General features: G+C 32.7%; 1 protein-coding gene and 1 long non-coding RNA gene across 8 annotated transcripts in view; both read right to left on the bottom strand.

Moving 5' to 3' along the window:
* LOC140749155 (uncharacterized) overlaps positions 1-13,220 on the bottom strand; it is a 61,916-nt gene extending 48,696 nt beyond the window's left edge. Inside the window, exon 1 of the long non-coding RNA XR_012103032.1 lies at positions 13,130-13,220. This is a non-coding gene — a long non-coding RNA (uncharacterized LOC140749155). The remainder of the gene's footprint in view (positions 1-13,129) is intronic.
* Cda5 (Chitin deacetylase-like 5) overlaps positions 1-19,722 on the bottom strand; it is a 142,869-nt gene that overhangs the window by 108,197 nt on the left and 14,950 nt on the right. The window lies entirely within an intron of this gene.

Raw genomic sequence — 19,722 nt, 5'->3', positions numbered from 1 at the left:
AAAACGCAAACGAATACGTGGAAAAGAGGTAGTCAAGTCGGAATAACAAAATCCGATTTTAATGAAATATTTTATTTAAGTTCCTAGATATGTTATAAATTTTAATGCCATATTTGTTACACAAAAAAGATGTATATATCATTCGTTAAAACACAAGTCACGAAGATATCATTTCGATGTAACTTTTGATGATCAATTTAATATCAAGGAGATTAAAAAAATTAATGCCTTCCAAGATTAAAAATATATTGAAAATGACAGCTAAAGGTTGGATAAAAGGAATTCAAATGGTTGAACACACGATATCCTTGTAAATAATAATCATTGTACAATATTTGCTTAACAATTTAATCCATACTAGAATGCATTAAGTAAATCTCCGTGTAAAATGCAGTTGAGGAAACTAACACATAGGCGAGGACCCTTTAACTACCAACTATCAATATTAAAATCTTTCCTCTTCGTTATTAGAAAGTGTACATATCGAATATCTAAGATACCCTCGCAATACTTGGGTATATAGAAAATGTTCAAACGCACGAGAGATCTTTGATGAGAAATATTCTTCATAGACCATGTTCATGTTTATAATATTATGGACAAAAGATTTGATACTAATTACAAGCTTTTATTTAGTTTGTAGATCCTGATTGACAAACAAAAATAAGCTTTCAGGTGTTATAATTATTTTTTAATTTGTTACCTCCATCAATGTAACACGCTTTTATTTATAAAATATGTTTCTTTTAATTTTATTAATAATAAACCCAGGCCCGGAGCAAACAGAACCCTTTTAAAAAACAAAAATACATTATGAAGCTCTACCTACACATATCCTAAATCACAGTATTAAAGTTTTCTCAATGCCTACATTCATATACCTTTATGTTTTAAATGCCTATGTTCACATATTCTACATATAATACCGAATTTAAGATAAATGTAGTAAATACGGCGATATGATATCAACATATTCGTAACAATATAAGGTTGTACTATTACAATAAATGTTAATAAAATCGATACAAGCAATCATTAAATTACAATGACTACTACACAGTTGTAGAGAGCAAGTATGTAAATGATTGTCAAATAAGACAATGCATGTCTCCTACGTACGATTACGCTGTAATAAATCAGTGGTACCATTTACATAACTCTAGGATGGATCCTAAAGGCCAAGAGTTCATTTACTAGCAATTTAATGTTATGATAATTATAAATACAAGAAACTCCAATAAAATCTAAGTGTGGACTTATCTTTGTATTTAAAATGTCGCCTCTAAATAACAGTCCCTTAAAGATACAAGTACATAAGTACAAGTAAATAAATCGTACAAGTACATAAAGAGAGAACGGTTCTTGGTCTTTGGAATAAATACGAGTATCCTTCGTTTGTACATAAATGCATGTAGGTAAATGTTTAAAAAAAAATAGCGTCTAATGTATTCTGTTCTTAACAGTGTTTTTTACTTTAATTGTAATGGTGCAATACAAAATGCGATCTAATACGTGGAGAAGTTCTATTACGAGTGAACTTATGAACTTATGATGTGAACGTAGAGATGAAAACTGTAACTATATTTTGGCTACCCGCTTGACGCACCGGTCATCATACCCGTCTGCCTTTTCAGGGTCTCTGATTCCTAGACGAATTAGATAACTAAACGATGAATTTTAATGAATATTAAGATTCAGCATTTAAATCTGAGACGACATGAGGCGTTATAAACCAGAACAAAATTTCAAACTAGTCACTGTCACTGCGTACAGATAAGAACCAACCACAACAAATTCAATCTCAAAGAAATTCCAGAAATGGTTTACAGAGTACAATCGTACAAAAAACGTCAATTTCCACAGCAGGAAGTTCGTATCCTGCTGCTATAAACAACGAAACTGTACCATAACGTCTAATTACGGAGTCTAATCTATGCGTACGCGCAAGAAACGAGAGATTTCCGTTACCTTTGTTCATTATGCATTCGAGCACGTAATATTGCCGTGAATGCACCTGTTTCTCACCGAATGCAGCTTATTGCATTGTTTTCCTTCCGAGTGAGACTCTGATTAGCGGTTAGCAGATCAGTTCCGAGTGAGAAAGTAATGTAATAATATGAATCGATCGGATGATGCTATGGTCAATCTTCAATTGTCTGAAGTAATGGGGTTCGGTTTTTCCATCAGATTCCTTTTATAGCAAATTCTAGGATAGAAAAGTTATTTTTTTTGCAATAGAAGGAGCCAATTGGCTCGCAATGCCATTGGCGTACAAAATCATAAATAATCATTTTAGCTCATTTTGTATACAAATTGAACTGGGAATGGAATTTGCAGGTGGCACAAAAAGTGTTAGAAACGCAACCATTTGTTTGTTTAGATGTACCTCTGTGCATTTGTCAAGTTTCGGTACGGTGAAAATAAAATTTAACATAATAGATAGAGTAAATGTATGTTTTTTCAAATGTAAGTATTAAAATTAATAGATTTGATTTGATTTGATTAGAACTATCATATATATACTTAATGCATCCAACATAATGAAAGCATACAGATAAGTTGATAAGTAATCTAGACAGAATTTGATACCTTTTAAGCCTAAGAAATGATTAAAAATTGGAAACAAAAGTACGGATTTTTAAGATAAACTGTAACAGTAATTCGTAGCATAAGAAAATAAAACGCCATGCTACGTAATAAACACAGGAAACGTTTCTTTTCCACGAGATCACAATGCGAGAGATAAGCGAAGAAAGTCTTGTCATCGCTAAACAGGAATAGCAGTGTTCCACCGGAGACCGCTGAAGCGACACGCATGCATTATGCATGAGGTTCGGTCTCGAGACGACGCAGCGACGCCGGTATGAAACTGTCGCTCTGTTGAAAGCTATCGCTGTCAATCGCCAATCGTCTGAATGCACGTAAATAATTCTTGTCTCGTGTTCCGTGGTGTGGATTAACTGTATTAGCGATATGTTTTATGAGATTGAAGATTTTTTTTAATAAAATAGGAGTAGCAGACGAGCATGCAGTCCACCTGATGGTAAGTGGCTACTACCGCCCATGGACACCTGTAATCAACCCCAGATAGGATTGGATATTCCTGCCTGAGGTCGGTCACAGATGCGCCGCTACCCCTGAGGACTAAGCTGGAACACCTCGGTAAAGTATGTTTCCCTTACCGCACCCTTCGAGCCAGAACACAGCAGCGCCTAACACTGCTATTAGGCGGCAGAAAAAGGAGTAACGATGGTGCCGCCAGTGGTGCTGAAGCGACACGCATGCATTATGCATGAGGTTCGGTCTCGAGACGACGCAGCGACGCCGGTATGAAACTGTCGCTCTGTTGAAAGCTATCGCCGTCAATCGCTAATCGTCTGAAGGCACGTAAATAACTCTTGTCTTGTGTTCCGTGGTGTGGATTAACTGTATTGGCGATGTCTTATGAAATTTAAGTGGCGAATGAGTGTGCCGAAATGACAACTGCCGCCCATACAGGCGAAGTACATTGCAAACGCAAGTGTTACTTTAATGAAGATTTTGCAACAACTAAACAATTTCTTTTGATTTAAAATGAACATATTAAATTTTTCTTTATAACCTACTAGAATTACCTATGATGTAGGTACCATAATATATTAATATGAGTACATGTACTACACTCAGAGCAATAAATCTAAATTGATCATTTAGTTACCTATCTAGTCCGAGATGAAACTCGGAACCCTGCGCGTCAAACCTGTACGGTTACAGCACACGGAAATATCAATAAGTAAATGTCACTTCAATCTCGGAAATTGTACAAATCTGGAAATGACAACGTAGAACCGGGAATCTATACTAATATTATAAAGGGGTAAGCTTTTTCACTTTGATTGTTTGTTTGTTAACTAATATAAAGCCTGCCCTTCAAATGGTATATCATGTTACAAATAACTCAACTAAACATTTTGAACAAAACGTTGACGAAGTGACATACAGAATTTCGCATAAATTAGTAATTCTTTTAACTAACTATTTACGCAACAAGTTTATCGCAACACCCCATAGGCTAATGTTTCGTCGTTATTGCCTCATGGTCCATTAGTGTCATTAGTGTTGCCAATATTTGATGGACAATGATATACTGGAATTACAAAAATCCGTGCAACTATAATTGTTCGGTTTGATTAAGTTAGGTTAACGTGTTACCATACATACAAACCATACAAACGCTTTCCAGACGCATAATCCCACATGCAGATTTATATACCTTGGACACAATAGGTAAATTAAAGTTGAATAGTAGTAGTAAACACGCAAATCCAGAAAATTAGTTTTAAGTTATCATTTGTGTATTATCTGCTTTACTTATGTAGTAATTTTTGATACGCGTGCGTACTGTGTGTGTATGTTTGTATGTGTTTTTATTTGTATGTCTGTGGGATTTTAATATGTTTCTAAATCTAAAATGGAATTGGACTTCTGCTTAAGATTAAGAACAAACCCGTTCAAGTTTAACTGATGTAGGTATAAGGCACAAGTACCACGATGGTGCCTCCAGAGTTCCTTGATATTCTATATATTATAATTCCTATAAATTGATAATTTCCCAGGTGTCTACTTTAATTGCCTCCGGAGATATTTATTGATCATTCTCGCAGGTGTATGGCATTTGCGGAAGTCTCATGTGGCGGTGCGTGTTGCATATCGCATTTTTTTCTAATATCACGCAATTATAAGTGAATGTACTGAGAGTACACCTTATAGAAGAAAACTAACGCACAAGTTTAACCTGTATATCTTACGGTATACGTAGTATTTTAGCGTGTTGGTTATAAACCATTACACGAGCTAATCTGCTAAACATTGTGCATATCGCTAAATTACGTGAATTTCGCTAAAATGACTCTTTTCTCACATTTTTACGATTCCTTTTCGCATAGAAGAAAATATGAACCTACGTTTAGTATTTTATTAATGTTTGAAATAGCACTTTATTACTTAGTTCTAACAGTTCGCTATTGATTGTTTTACATTAAACATAATGTGTGGTAGAAGGTAGAAAATACTTTGTCAACACGCGAAGTGTATGTGAAGTTGAACGTATATATTAACTTTTCCTATAGCTTGGATAGTTTACAAGGTTTACGATGTACTTTAATATAGATTTATTAATATAAAATAGTAGTTAAATGTCCTTCCAAAAAACGTCCCGTTTCTTTAAGAAAACGATAAATGTATATAAATGATATCGATATCATTACAAATATATATATATATATATATATATATATATATATATATATATATATATATAGATTTCATAATATATATCTATATATATATAGATATATATTATGAAATCTATTAAAAATAATATAATTGTGTCATTATACAAGATTATATTATTTATGTCGAACTACTACTACTTCTACTACTACTAGTTATCGAATCATATCATAAAAGTCATGTTTATGGATTGTACCTACTTATATTACTAATCTCATGATTAGTGTCACAATAATAACAGTTACAAAGTATAAGTACGTATTAACCAATACCAATGAATATTATAAATGCGTAAGTTTACGTAAATGTGTGTATGTATGTTGATTCTACGTAATTCCAAACGGATATGCACAGAATTTAGCATACGTGCACAATATTGCGTAAAATAACAAAAAGCCGTTTATATCACTGAATATTGCGTGAATCAGCGATAAGTATCCGATATTTTTTTAAAATAATCCTATTTCCAAATCAATTCCCCAGAAAGCATAAATATATACATTTTGCTAAACACTAAACACATTTATATGCGTATATTGCATATCGAGACATATGCTTCTCATATTTCACTATTTTACTACAGTTTACACGGACAAAGTCAAAAACATAAACTAGTTGGCTTCAAGCAAGGGTTATGCAACCTCTCAACAGCAACTAGTCTCGAGAACCTGCTCGTATGAGTGGAATTACGGAGATTAATAATTCAATCAGTGGCTACCGATATATTTTAGCGTTTCTGACATCTAACTGGTGTTGCAACCGCAACGAAATGGGTTTATGTCGGGGCACATTCTTTAAATGCTTACAAGTAGCTAAGTACTAGTATAAAGAACATGTAGCGTTGAAATGTACATGCGTAGATTTGGGTCCAAAATCCACAACATGTAAAAAAGTCTTTGGTTTCTTCCGCGTTATTTAATGCTGCTTCAGAGAAAGCTAGAAATATTAAGATCCCTCTTGAAGCTTGGAAGTCTTATATGATTAATATAGTTGAAGATTGATCGCTCTATCACTAATATTACATATAGTATTATCAAAGGTAAATCAATCAAGTCAATCTTTTAGAATACATCGACTAAACACTTTAATTGAATCAAACGTTAAAGAAACTGCAGCCAGAATTTTAATTTCATTAGTTTTAATTTTAAAGCTAGCCATTAGCAATAAATGATATAACATAAATAAAGTCAGTATTGATTTTTTTTAATAATTCACCGTGCTAAAGTAATGCCCGTAATATATATTAATCAAAATTGTTTACAATTTTAAGTGTATATAAGTTTAACTATACCGTTTGTTTTAACAAAATGCCTTAAGCAGTCCACGTACGTTAAGTTGTTCCTAGCAAAACATTTTACTTCTAGATATCACATCAGCTGTATAGAGCTAGCCTAATGTAATTCAAACTCAAACGATAAGGTAAATTTATTTCACATACAAGCCATTCATAACAAATAATACCGACTACTATTTTATTTTCTCATTGTAAAAGCACTTAAAGTTCTAACCAATGTGTATATTTATTGCGTTAACTCGACTCACCGTGTACACAATATTGGGTTCTATGACTATAGAAGTAAGGATAATATAATACGGCGTTGAGATTTGAAACAGTTATAAATACGTATGAACAGGCTCTAACAAAACATATTATCGCATTGTCTCGAGGATAGGGTTGCCACGCTATCCAAAAAAAGAGCCCCGTTTTTTTAACAAATTATTCTTCAAAATGTTATTATTTTATACTGAACTTTAAAATATATGTTAAATTATACACATTCAAGTGTGTCCTCTTTTTTTATAAAATACAATAAGTGTCGTTACTAAAATCATCAACTCAATGTTGTGTCAGTGCTGGGCAAGGGTCCACTCTCAAAATGTGGATATAGTTGATATAGGCCTAGCAAGCTAGGCAAGCTGGTAGACCTCAAACAGTGTAACTTTTTTATACCTCTCAGACATACCAATTTTCTCGGAATATTTATTTAACTTTACTATTAAACCAAGCGATTTGAAGTGAGTGATTACTTTCTGAGATGCATATTACACCAAAAGATCAAAATTGAAATATGAATATGATAAAATCAAAATTGGCACCAAAGGGTCCACTTGCTTTATATGTTAAGTACCATTTTCTACCATTTCAATTTTCCCATGTGGCAACCCTACACAAGGTGGCGAAGTGAACTTGTTCTTAGTATTGCATTTCGCAAGTGCTAAGCGGTGTCTAATTTTTCATACACTGTCGGGTAAGGTTGCTTCGCAATAATCAGCCTTGTACTTATAGGCTAAAATTAAATTTGACAGCTTTTGACAGAGTTTGTTTATTGTTTATGCCCATTCTTTAAATCTTAGATTAAGCATTACCATCAAATTCAATATGTCTACTCACTGTACCTCATAAAATCTGTGATTGCAATAATTGGTCAGTAAAAAATGCGATTTGGCACACAAGGTGTTCCAACTTACTTCACAAGTGAGATAAGTAAACGATGTAAAATATTGTCTTATTAATTTCAGTTATTTCTAAAGTGCTTCAGCTCTACATTAAAGGAGCAAAATTCATTTTATTAGTATTTTCTCTTTTTGCTAGATATTTCATATCAAGAAAATTAAATGTTACCTACTGTGAGACCCTTGTACAACTTTGATAACGCCGTCTTAGTAACGTCACGCGTAAGCAACGTACAACAATAACAACAACAGCGCGTAACATACTCAGATATTATTTACCTCCTACTTAAAAATTGCGTAATCGAACAACAATAAAACATACAGCATTACTTCAATATTTACTCGAACCCCACCCAGAAGCCAACATAAGCGTGTTTCACAAATGCATGCAAACGCAACAGTTTACGCTGCGAATAATAAACGTTATCTTCAGTACAAAATCTATGCACATGCTTTCGAATGTCAGTACTAACGTACGAGAATGACTCTCGTTAGATTCAGTTACGTTTCCGCCAGCATATACATAATTTATGCCCCGATTCAACTGTCTAGTTATTATTTACTATGATATATGTGAGATGCATTGTACTAACGTTGATGAGCCGTTAGTTTTACCTAATGCACTAATCGTTCTAGGAATAGTTAATATAAACCCAATTATGGAGTAACATATACTTCTAATTAGGCCTGATTTATACATTGTTCTAAAATGAATCCAATTTTGTAAAATTAATGTCGTTGACGCAGATATGACGCAGAACCGTTGGCATTTAGTTTCGACAGAAATTAATTATCATTGGTTTTGTTATAGTTGTCATTGAAAATCGTTTTTAGAAAATATGTAGTCGTATAGTAGGTATCCAATCAAGATCATTACCGTTCAATTAAAAGGTTTTTACAGTAAATGCCACGGACACACAGAGATTCGAGTACTCAAAAGGCAATACAGATCAAAAAAATATTTTTAACACGTTCATGTCTGCCTAGCGGGGTATCGAACCCCCTGTGTCTGACAAAAATATAGTCTGCAATGACAGGAGGGTATCCTGTCATGTAGGTGTATAGTCCCGCTGGGATGATATTATTAGCATTTCGAATATTTGTTCATTAAGATTTATTTTCTTAAATTTCTTAAGATCGTTTCTTAAGTTTCGCTAAAACGAATTGTTCGAAAGTTGTCACAAAAAGCATGGTTCTACTTGGGAAGTGGGGAGGTACCACCGCTACACCTATTTTTAACATGAAGTAGTTCTATCGTTTCGATGGAAAGGTGAAGATGCCGGCTGACATATGAGATGACCTAGTCCTCAGTGGTAACGAATCTGTGATAGGCCTTGAGGTACTTGAGTATAACCTATTCTATATGTATTTATGGTGTTGTATATAAAAGGCAGTGACTACTTATCATCAGATGAACTGCAAGCTCATTTACTGTTCCAATATTATAAAAAAGTACAAATATGAAGGATATTCGCGAAAATCTAATTCTAGTGCTAATTTTTCGTCCCAAATATGAAAATGCCAAAAAAATCAAAATAATACTACCTTTTTATACAATACCACTTGAAAGCAAGATCTGTTCACTCAGATTTTTACGTAAAACAAATGACATCATATGATCGTACATATCTGTTTGCGTTTATCATACGCCCTTGGCCTCTGCCGGTCAGAGATCCTCACTCAATTAGTACCTTAGAGTCACAAGTGACAGTTCAAGAGGTAGAGCTAACACTTAGCAGTTATTATAGCGTTTGACACCCTTGTCGGCTTTTTTACATTGTAATTCAATTACCTTAGTAATAAACCTGTTGTTAAGGTATGATTTTTTTTTACGTTTATTATACTTGAGTCCGAGGTTCAAATCTCATGCACCTCTGATTTTTTAAGTTACTAAGCATTAATTATCACTTGGAATGACGGCGAAGGAAAATATCGTGAGGAAACTTATACGCCTGAATGTTCTTTAGAAAAAACTTCTCTAATGTTTCTATTGTCCATCAATTTCTTCTTAGCCAGTGCTATAGGCTATGACCTAACCTTTTTACTCTGAGAGATCCGTGCCCAACTGTGGGATGATTATGGGTTGTACTATGATTATACTTAAACTTTATAGGTATTTGAACTCGTATCTTCTGAAGGATCGATCCGATCACCGATCAACAATTAGCACTAATTGTTGAACCGATGAAGTAAAGTCTAATTAATACTCCAAATAAAGCACTACAACCTTTTAAAAATGAATTGCAAAGATGTTTAAAGCTTCTTCAAATTATATAAAATGATAAACGAAATCACTTTATAGGCTAACAGGTACGTTCTTTAAGTACTCATAATTCATACGGATGCATATATAGCTATAACGCTCAATATTAATAGTAAATTGATACTAAATGTCATGTCAAGTAATAGGTACCTTCCATTCTATCTTTCTCCCACATATAAACGGCATGTACCTACGTTAAACTATTCGGTAAGTAAACAGTATGCACATTAACATTTAACCATACCTATAACATTTACATATCTCCTATTTAATTTGCTGTTCACTCACAATTACCATATAAAATTGTTAAGAAAAACAACCTAATCGCGTCATGCTTATGTCAAACCCACTTTTTTATAAACAACATAGTTAAAAAAACATATTAAAAAACTATTTTATACAAAAAATACATATTTTATAAAAAAACGATTTGACTTAAGTAAACGGAACAAACTAACGGAAATGAAACTCGATAAAACATTTATAAAACGTTTACGAAAGAGTTCTACGAAAAAACTACTACAATTCATAACGGATCAAAAATCAACGATCATAAAATGAAAACTGAATGACGAAATTGAACAAAAAATGTGCATTACAAGTAAAGAAGCGACTGGTTCGCCTCAATGAGACGTCTTACTCAAGAAAGGACCGAAAAACCTAACTTGCCGTTTAAGTAACTTTGCCACTAGTGGCAAAACAAGTCGGAAATAGGGTTACCGCTTTAACATTAACCATTTTTTCATCATTAATATTTAACAATACTATTTTATACACATTGTCCATATAATATTGAAATGTATATAACTTACAATTGTTAATTTGCCGGATAAGTTTTTATATCCATATGTTGATGAGGTTTACCTATGAACGAAGCTTTTTTTTTACTAGACAATTTTCATTAATATTCTACATAAATCAGTGTTATTTTATCATTATACGTCAACTACTTAAACTATTCGTTCGTTATATGATATAAGTATAATATTATAATATAATTTTTGACACACATTACAGATATTTTCTAATCTATTTGTCCTTTTTGTTTAACATAATTAAATTTTCTTTTATTTAGTTACACATACATTTTTTTCAAGCAAATATAACAATGCAGCGGAAAAATCATAATGTTACTTGGTTTCATTTTTTAGCATTTGAAAAACACAAGTAATTTTGAAAGTGTCATTTTACATTTGATTTGGTTAAAGTAAAGTATTTAGGCATTTTAATAAATGGTAACTGACAACCCTAGCCAGCGAGTCAAGGCCTTATTGACTTCATTCTTGTGTGCACATTTACGTAAAATCACTAAGACATCTTCGTTCAGGCGTTCCACTTATTTGCTAAACGTTTAGCATTCTGCGACCATCATTAGGTCACCTTTATTAGTAAGCAAGGTACTACTAGTTTTTATACACAGATTAATTTCTATCATCTATGACATATTTAGAAAAGGTAAATTGAAATACTTTATAAGTGTTAATAGCATAGATAAACGTTTGTGTGTGAATAATGTTTGCTAAATATGATGCGATAATAAATATGACTTTCTGACTTTCGAGCAGTGATGGCCTAGTGCTTTAGGACTCAGCCTATCAATTGTGTCCGAGGTTTGAATCTTAAGCACTTAAAATATTTCAAAATTATGTGCGTGTAATAAATTAATTATTAATAGTTTAAACTGTGCACAAAAACATCGTGAGAAAACCTATATGCCTCAGAGTTCTTTAAAAATGTTCTCAAAAGTGTGTGTACTGTGTAGTCTACCATTATGCACTTCGCGCTGGCGGTGGACTATAGCCTAAGCCATTCTGACTGTGCGGTACTCATTCCCAGGGGTGGCAATTAGTACTAAAACATTTTAGTTAATCGGATCATGTTTTAAGAAAGATTAGGGCCGTTCTAAACGCAATCGTCCGCTAATGGTTAGTATTACACAGAGCCAGTATGCTAATGAATGTGTGATCAGGCATCCGATGTCAAAACCGAAGCCCGTGGAATGTAGCAAGTGTTGAGTATTACCGTACTTATGGACTGTAAGGAAACCCTCTTATCTCAGGCGTAAATAGAGGACAAATGTCCTAGACGACGCTAGATACGTTGGTATTTCTACACTAAAATCACCGAGTGGCTTACGCTTTCTGTTTCACTTAAGTATTTTCGAATTCCCTTTTATTTTCTTTGAGGATGTACTCATAGTTCTCAATTAGTACAGTAAATAATAGTAATTCAAGAGATATTACAGCGATGACTTTCTTATCTATTTTTACGCATTAAAACATCTCTTCAAATATTTCTGTATAATTGTAGTGTGTTTATTTTTAAACTTCAATTAATAATAGATAGGCACGGCAATAAAACAATTAATTAAATTAAAATTAAATAAAATTATTATACTCTCTATTATTCGCTGATTGAACATGAAATTATTTTATTTCTTTTAATCGAAATTATTTTTTCAAGTACTACTCGTAAATATAGTTAAACTATTATTCATAATAAATCAGGGTATCCAATTACCAGCTACGTTAAAATAAAAAGTTTAATTAACTTAGAGACTATAGCCAATCTAATAAATAATTTGTAAGTCTAGTTAATATCGGTGAATGGAACTGAATGTATGCATGTCATTATTTTTGTAATGGCATGTATAAGATCAAGTAACGGGTATATATTTTATTTTTAAGAGACATTTAAATTTGTCCTAAATTGTAATACGTATTATTTACTAATACTTCCAAATAAACGCCATTCCAATAAGCGGTACTGTATTTGCCGGGGATAGACGTAGCCGACTCTTGAAAACCTTTATCTTATTCATTATACAAATTGATTTATATATAAATTGCCATTTAATTTACGACTTACTACATTAAATTGTCCCAAGCCACCTGGCAGATAATTTCACGCGTATTTTTGCAACGGAATTAATTTGAATCAATTAAGTGAATCTTTAATTTTAACAGATGTTCAGTGTTGCAAACCGATGACAGTTTAATAAAGCCACTTTATTGTTAATCTGAACACGAATTAAACTATTAACCTTTGCCTGGGAAATGTGCCAACACATGGAAGTTGCGAAACGCCTCCATTTTGCTTGAAATTACGAGTACAATGCGCAATACTAACTTTATTACCCACCTGAGAAATAACTCTATTAGTTTTGGTTCCTCTTAATTTGTACCTTGTCTCGCGTGTGTGAAGCGTTCTAGACGTTGAATTGAATTACCTGGAAGAGAAATTGTTCAGTCAGCAAGTGCAAAGTAAACTTACATAACAAGTAATAATAAAAAATCGCGTCTTCGTAACCTAAGGAAATTTTACCTATCTTTTACTTTTACTTACCTTTAGCTACTAAATGTCAATATAAGGATTATTTTATATGGTTTAAGTAATTGTTACAACACCTATTCCCGATTTATAACAAGACTGAGTAATTCATCTTAATCTTCACGGCTAAGGGTGCAAATGTCACCGGGTTCACAACCCCGTTTTTCAGAGACCATTCATATCTCTGATATTACGTAATAGACCGCTCTAAACAATTAACATCCGGTGTAAAGCCTCCTTATCTTATACCTCCGTTATACAAAAATAATAACAACAAATAAACAATAAAACAGAAGAGGCCAAAAATAGCTATAAAATGCTCACTTATAAAAATACAGATTTTATAAATGTGCTTCTTATTAAATATGAATTTATTTAAATGAGGAGTGCTAAATGCATGTATAACTCATATTTTAAACTCATTATTTAAATAACTCGTATTTAACTGTTACATAGAAATTTCTCTAACATAATTTACGTTTTCGTTTCGCTGCGGTGTTTTTAGTTTATTTTTGGCAGTAGGTATTTGTTCCTAAATCTTTATATTATTTGAATATATTTTAACTAGTAATAAAATGTAGTAAATACAGGTACCATATATATAGTTCTAGCTTATACCTAAGTGAGTAAATCTAAACAGCCATTGCAGTCTCTTAGGTCAAAACCACAAATATCTTACGGACTTATATAAAGCTTTTGTATCTTTGTAACTTTTACTTAATCTGTAGTCCAAATACAGTTACAGTCTTGGAAAAACAAGTCCTTAAGAAATCGACAGAGCACGCAACACCGGGATCCCAGAACAAAGGCCGAGCGGCGTAACACGTATAATTGATTACTCACTTTCTGTAACCCACTTTTTATGCAATACTAGTTCACGTATGAGCCCACGATGCTGTTTGAATTTCGGTAAATGCAATATTGCTTCCTTGTACGACGAACTGCATTGAACAATGTAACGCGGACGAAATTGGAGCAAATATTACGTAACTAGTGCAACTACAGTTTACGAGAATACATAAACATTTTCTCAACGAAATGTTCTAGAAAATTCACTAATGGGAAATATGGTAGAATTTGTAGTTTTAGTAACCTCTGTGTTTTTAGAAGTAAAACAAATTTACAGGAGTTTTTCAAGAATGTAAAGAAAAAATTACATAATGGTAAAAATGTATTAAAATTATTTTTATTATATTTTACTGTTACCTAATTCAATATAAATTATTCAATTGGGGTTCTCCTGCCATGCTATTATTAAACTTTAAATATTATGACGATCATGGTAATTTTACATTATGTTAATGATTTCTTACTTTTTACTAGTAAAATGGCAACACATGCTAAATTTTATTCACGATAAATATTACATAGAATTATAAAACACTTGTAACCGGATCTGTAACAGTAAAATCATTGACCTACCAGCTAATGGTTTGTCCGATACGGAGATGATACTAATAAAACCGTTTATAGTAAATAGTGGGGGAACGAGTTTCACAGAATTCGGAGGAAAGCCTTCGACAGGTTTAGAGGTGATCTTGTATGATACAGTTTCTGTCCACACATAGCATAAATAGTTATATCTCGTCACCTATTTAATGTTAATCTAATCTTGAACGCATACTAGCACTTAGTCTGCCTTATAAAGACAAGTAAAATTTATTTTTCACCAGTATTTTTGCGGTATTTTTGCCGGGTACAGTAGTTCCTATTTCTATGTAAGCATATGCTGCTGAACATGCTTACATACACATAGGTGCAAATATATAAAACTACATCCCCATAGTAACTAATATAATCTTGATTTAAATAACCGAACTGTAATACTTTGTATATACAAACAGAATCAATTTTGTCGAATCAATCAGCTCTCTCGTTTCTGTACAATGGCGTCTTTAAGTCATCGATGAAAGACTTACAACTCTCATTTTAATAAAATGTATTTTTAATTTACAATAAATCTTACTAAGGATCGAAAATTTCCCCGGCAGCCAAACAGGAAGCGTATGAATTACATAAATTAAAACATTCCAGTATTACCGTACGAGTCTCGCTGTCCAAACGTAACATTACCACTTATATGCAAAGTCAGCGAGAAATCTCAACATTTCGTACATCGGAGAAATGGACTTTCCCATCTCTCGGACACTCGTAACATTGCGTAATCGGTCTGATTACTTCATATCAAAAAACCAGTGAAGAATGACCTTTGAAGTATAGGTAACCGAATGACAATCGAGATCTAGAGTGAAAAGACGATATGGCTATCAGGAGTGCTCGTGGTAATTGGATAAAATTGAACAAGTCACTAAATGATTTGAACTTTCTTTACGCTTATCAATACATGTGAGAGCAAAGTAACTTTGAAATAATCATGATCAAATTGAATAGTGAAAAGCATTGAAGATTCAATTTATTTTTAGTTTAACTAGAAATTACAGAGTTTAACTACCCGTATATAATAAGTACCAAAGACTCGCGATTCATTCAAATTAAACAAAAAGTGCACATATGTTAATTTGTTAACCAGTTAATTATCTGCATACTATGATTCCATACATATGTAACATACTTCTAATCATCGTACGAAATGAATTAATTCATTTATCTATGTTTTAATTGACATTTAAATGAAATTTAATGGCAATATGTTATCTAAATGTAAAGTTTATGATTCCCGTCCAGTTATATGAAGTGATTATGCTTTAAATAGTGTGACTTCTGTGATTACCAACTCAATTTATGTTTTATTATTTGATTCGGAAATATATTTTATTAATTTTTAAATATCAGTGTCTATTTCTGCCTTTTAATAGCAGTGTGAAGAATTATTGAATTAGAATTTGCAGGATGTGTAAAGAAGAGATGGTTGGACGAGACATGATATCTTAGTCCTCAAGGATAGCAACATGTCTGTTGCCGACCTGAACTAGGTCTCCAATCCTAGTTGAGAACTTAGTAGTTGTTTAAGAGCGGAAATGTTCACCAGCTGACCATTAGGTAAACAGCACCCTCATTTACTACTTGAAAAGTGTATTGCCATTTATAAAAATATGTTTTCGAAAAAGTCAATAACAACTAACAACGGAATCAACCCTTAATGTTAACATTCTGCGGTCTACACGACCTTTCGCACAATAATTTATTTCTGATAAAGAACAACAAATAAACTATTAAATATTCATTTATAAGTTCTACAGTAGAAACTACAAAAAATACATACAAACTATAATGAAGTGTCGCTGTAGAAACGAGAGCTGACACACACATTCACGTCGATTACACATCGTTCCTAAATATGTGTGGGTTGTGCATCGACGTTTTCACTTGACGCGCGAAGTATTTGCTTAAGGTGATCACATGTTAAGGCTATTTATACGCGATATTCATCAATATTTATTTAATTATGTATTACTGCCCCAATGCTGGGTACATTTGTTTCTCAAAGTGAGAAAATCTCGCGAAGCTTCACGAAAGATAAGGAACTTAAGAATTTTTATCAACATTATTCGTATAGATAATACTAAGTTTTAATGAATACAATCTTCTTATTCGTCATTTTCATAAATCTAAAAAAGAAGTCTAATGATTTGAACTCTGGTCATCAGGCGTATCTTACCACAATCTATTTCAAATTTACCTATTGGAAATTAATATTGATAAGTTTATAACAGACAGTTATATGGGTAAAGTGCTTAAGTCTATGACTGCATAATTTTACATTTAGACTGGAGGTAATGACAAAATACGACTACTTAAGACTTAACTTAACTTAACAAGTGCTAAGTTCTGTAAATGCATTTTATTTGTATAGTGCTTAGATCAATAAATGATAGTGTCATCTTAGATAACACACTGCAAATAAAAACTCGATAAACTAACAATTTGTACACGGATATTTACCTACCTTTACTAAGCGCTAAATTTAATGGAATTCGCAATTTGTAAAAAAATCAAACCAAGATCATAGACAATAAGAATATTAAGCCGAGTTATATGATGTGCAAACACTTATTTCACGTGTCCATAAATTTGTTTATTTAAAATTTCGGATGAACCTTACACGTTTTTAATAGTACGAACGATATTTTTACATATGAGTAAATAATAGATACGTATCTTATGTTTTAATTGGTTAGCAAATATAGCGACTCACGTTTAAAGGACTGTGATTAAGAATTTTGAGTCTTTATACGGTTAATTAAGAACGTAGTACATTTCAAATACTTCGTATTTATGTCTTACAGAAAATTATTTTGAGCGTAAATAATTATATGGATTAGTATTATTTAATTAATATTTTCACTTTATATTTATAAACAACTAAAGTTTAATTGTAGCTTTAGACTTATCTATACTAATATTATAAAGAGGAAAACTTTGTTTGTTTGTTTGATTGTAATGAATAGGCTCAAAAACTACTGGACCGATTTTAAAAATTCTTTCACCATTCGCAAGCTAAATTATCCACGAGTAACATAGGCTATATTTTATATGAAATATATTTGATAAATAGATTTTGAGGCGGTACAAAGTTTGCCGGGTCAGCTAGTAATTAATATACGGATATGTCGATAGTCCATCTGATTTAAAATAATTGCCAGTTATTAGCACGTATAGCCAAAGCGAAATTCGCAAAACATGTTCACTACATAGGATAAAATTATTTAAACTAAATATTGGTTTACTAGAAGTGCTTGCGTAATACAAAAGTGTAATCTATTCCCCGAACACAGTTTTATTTACAAACCATAAATCAACCGCCGAGACTCGCAATTGGATTTTAATGACGGCTATCTGGATTGTACAATATTGGCTCGCAAACACTTCTTGTAATGGTTGCTAGGTAACCGCGTTGTTGATATCATTTAAACCCATGAAACAAATAAGTAGGTACATATTTTTTGATGTGTAATGTGTGAATTAGAAATTTTAAAATTGTAGATTTAGGTTTTAAAAGTATTTTTTGTTTATAATATGAAACCAAACGATTAAGCTGCTCAGGATGGCAAGTGATTTTAAGCGTTCACTGCCCTCCACAGCAGATAACATTTAAGCCCTACCCAAAACTAACCAATCATATCTGAGGCCTACCTTAGATCAATTCACGTGTCTTTTCCTTAGCACACCCTATAAACAGTATAGCCCTGACTTTAAATAAAATACGGTAGTATCACCGAAGTTGATCCCAGAAGGATTATACAAAAGTGATATTTTATGACCAAATAAAATTCATACATGATGCTATATTACGACGTAATAAAAGATTGTACAGTACAAATAAAATGTACCAAAACGTTACTTTCTATCGTCCAAGGAATTATTCAAATCGCCTGCGATTATGTCCGTCAAACTTTCTCTGTCTCTAATATAAGTTACAAATGTAAACAGCTTAAATAATGATAGGCTACTTTGTCATTTATAAGCCTAGTTCATACCACCGAACCGGTTGAGTTCGAACACCTTGGCTCCCGCAGAAATGACGGGAAGTCACAACTTTCTTGTAATCCTAGCTGACTTGAAGTTGACGCCGCCTTGTCTGACAGAAGTTCAATATTCCCATTTAAATTGTTTTTCAATTGCCGTTTACAATACTCAATACCATGAAACAGAATTAATCAGGACAAAATACAGCTTGATTGTTTTTATGGCTTCTAACCTTTACTTAGAATATATACCTCTTATATACCTTTGAACTATAACTATAAATAATATACTACTTGTTGTTTTGAAAGTCTTTGCTAATTGTTAATACTAGTAATAGTTATAGATATAAGATTTGCCCTATCCTACCTATGTTTCACTGCTGGTCACAGATCTCCCTTCTCCAAAACTTAGATTAGTCTAAACCACCTTCGACCACTCATAAGGGTCACGTTTGATATATAATCAACTTACTGTGTGTAACAGGTTACTATACTGTTTGGTGTGTAAGAATCATCTAATAAAATTCGCAACGTTGCATTTTCAAACCGGATAACAACAGGAAGCAGCGATTTCTTCACTAACAACAATAGCATCTGTAATTGCACCAAACGAAGATACGTCCAAGTGTCAAAACATGTAATCAGTGTCGGAATTCGCCAAATTAATTAGCAGTTACGTCATCGAGCTAATGAGCGGAACACCTGTCGCAAACAATGCACCGCTGAAGAAAGTCGCCCACGCGGCATACATGACCGTGAAAGTTTGAAGAACAATAAAAATATATTCTTTCCGTCACTTCAATTGTTGCTACGTAGCTTATGTAATGTAATTAAAGTAGCCGGTTATTGTTGGTGTGTTCGGATATTAAATAGGGAATTTTGAGTAGTGGTTTGTCGTGATGAAACGCAACATTTACAAAGTTGCAAAGGGCCAAATCTCTTTATTCTGTGAGGCATAACTTAGCAGTAATCTCGTAC

This window comes from Epargyreus clarus, unplaced genomic scaffold, assembly GCF_041222505.1.
Source record: "Epargyreus clarus isolate Ecla_fem2 unplaced genomic scaffold, WU_Ecla_fem_2.2 ptg000003l, whole genome shotgun sequence".
NCBI classification, from domain to species: Eukaryota; Metazoa; Arthropoda; class Insecta; order Lepidoptera; family Hesperiidae; genus Epargyreus; species Epargyreus clarus.
Note: the sequence above shows the minus strand (reverse complement) of the source record. Positions and strands in the feature narration are given on the sequence as shown.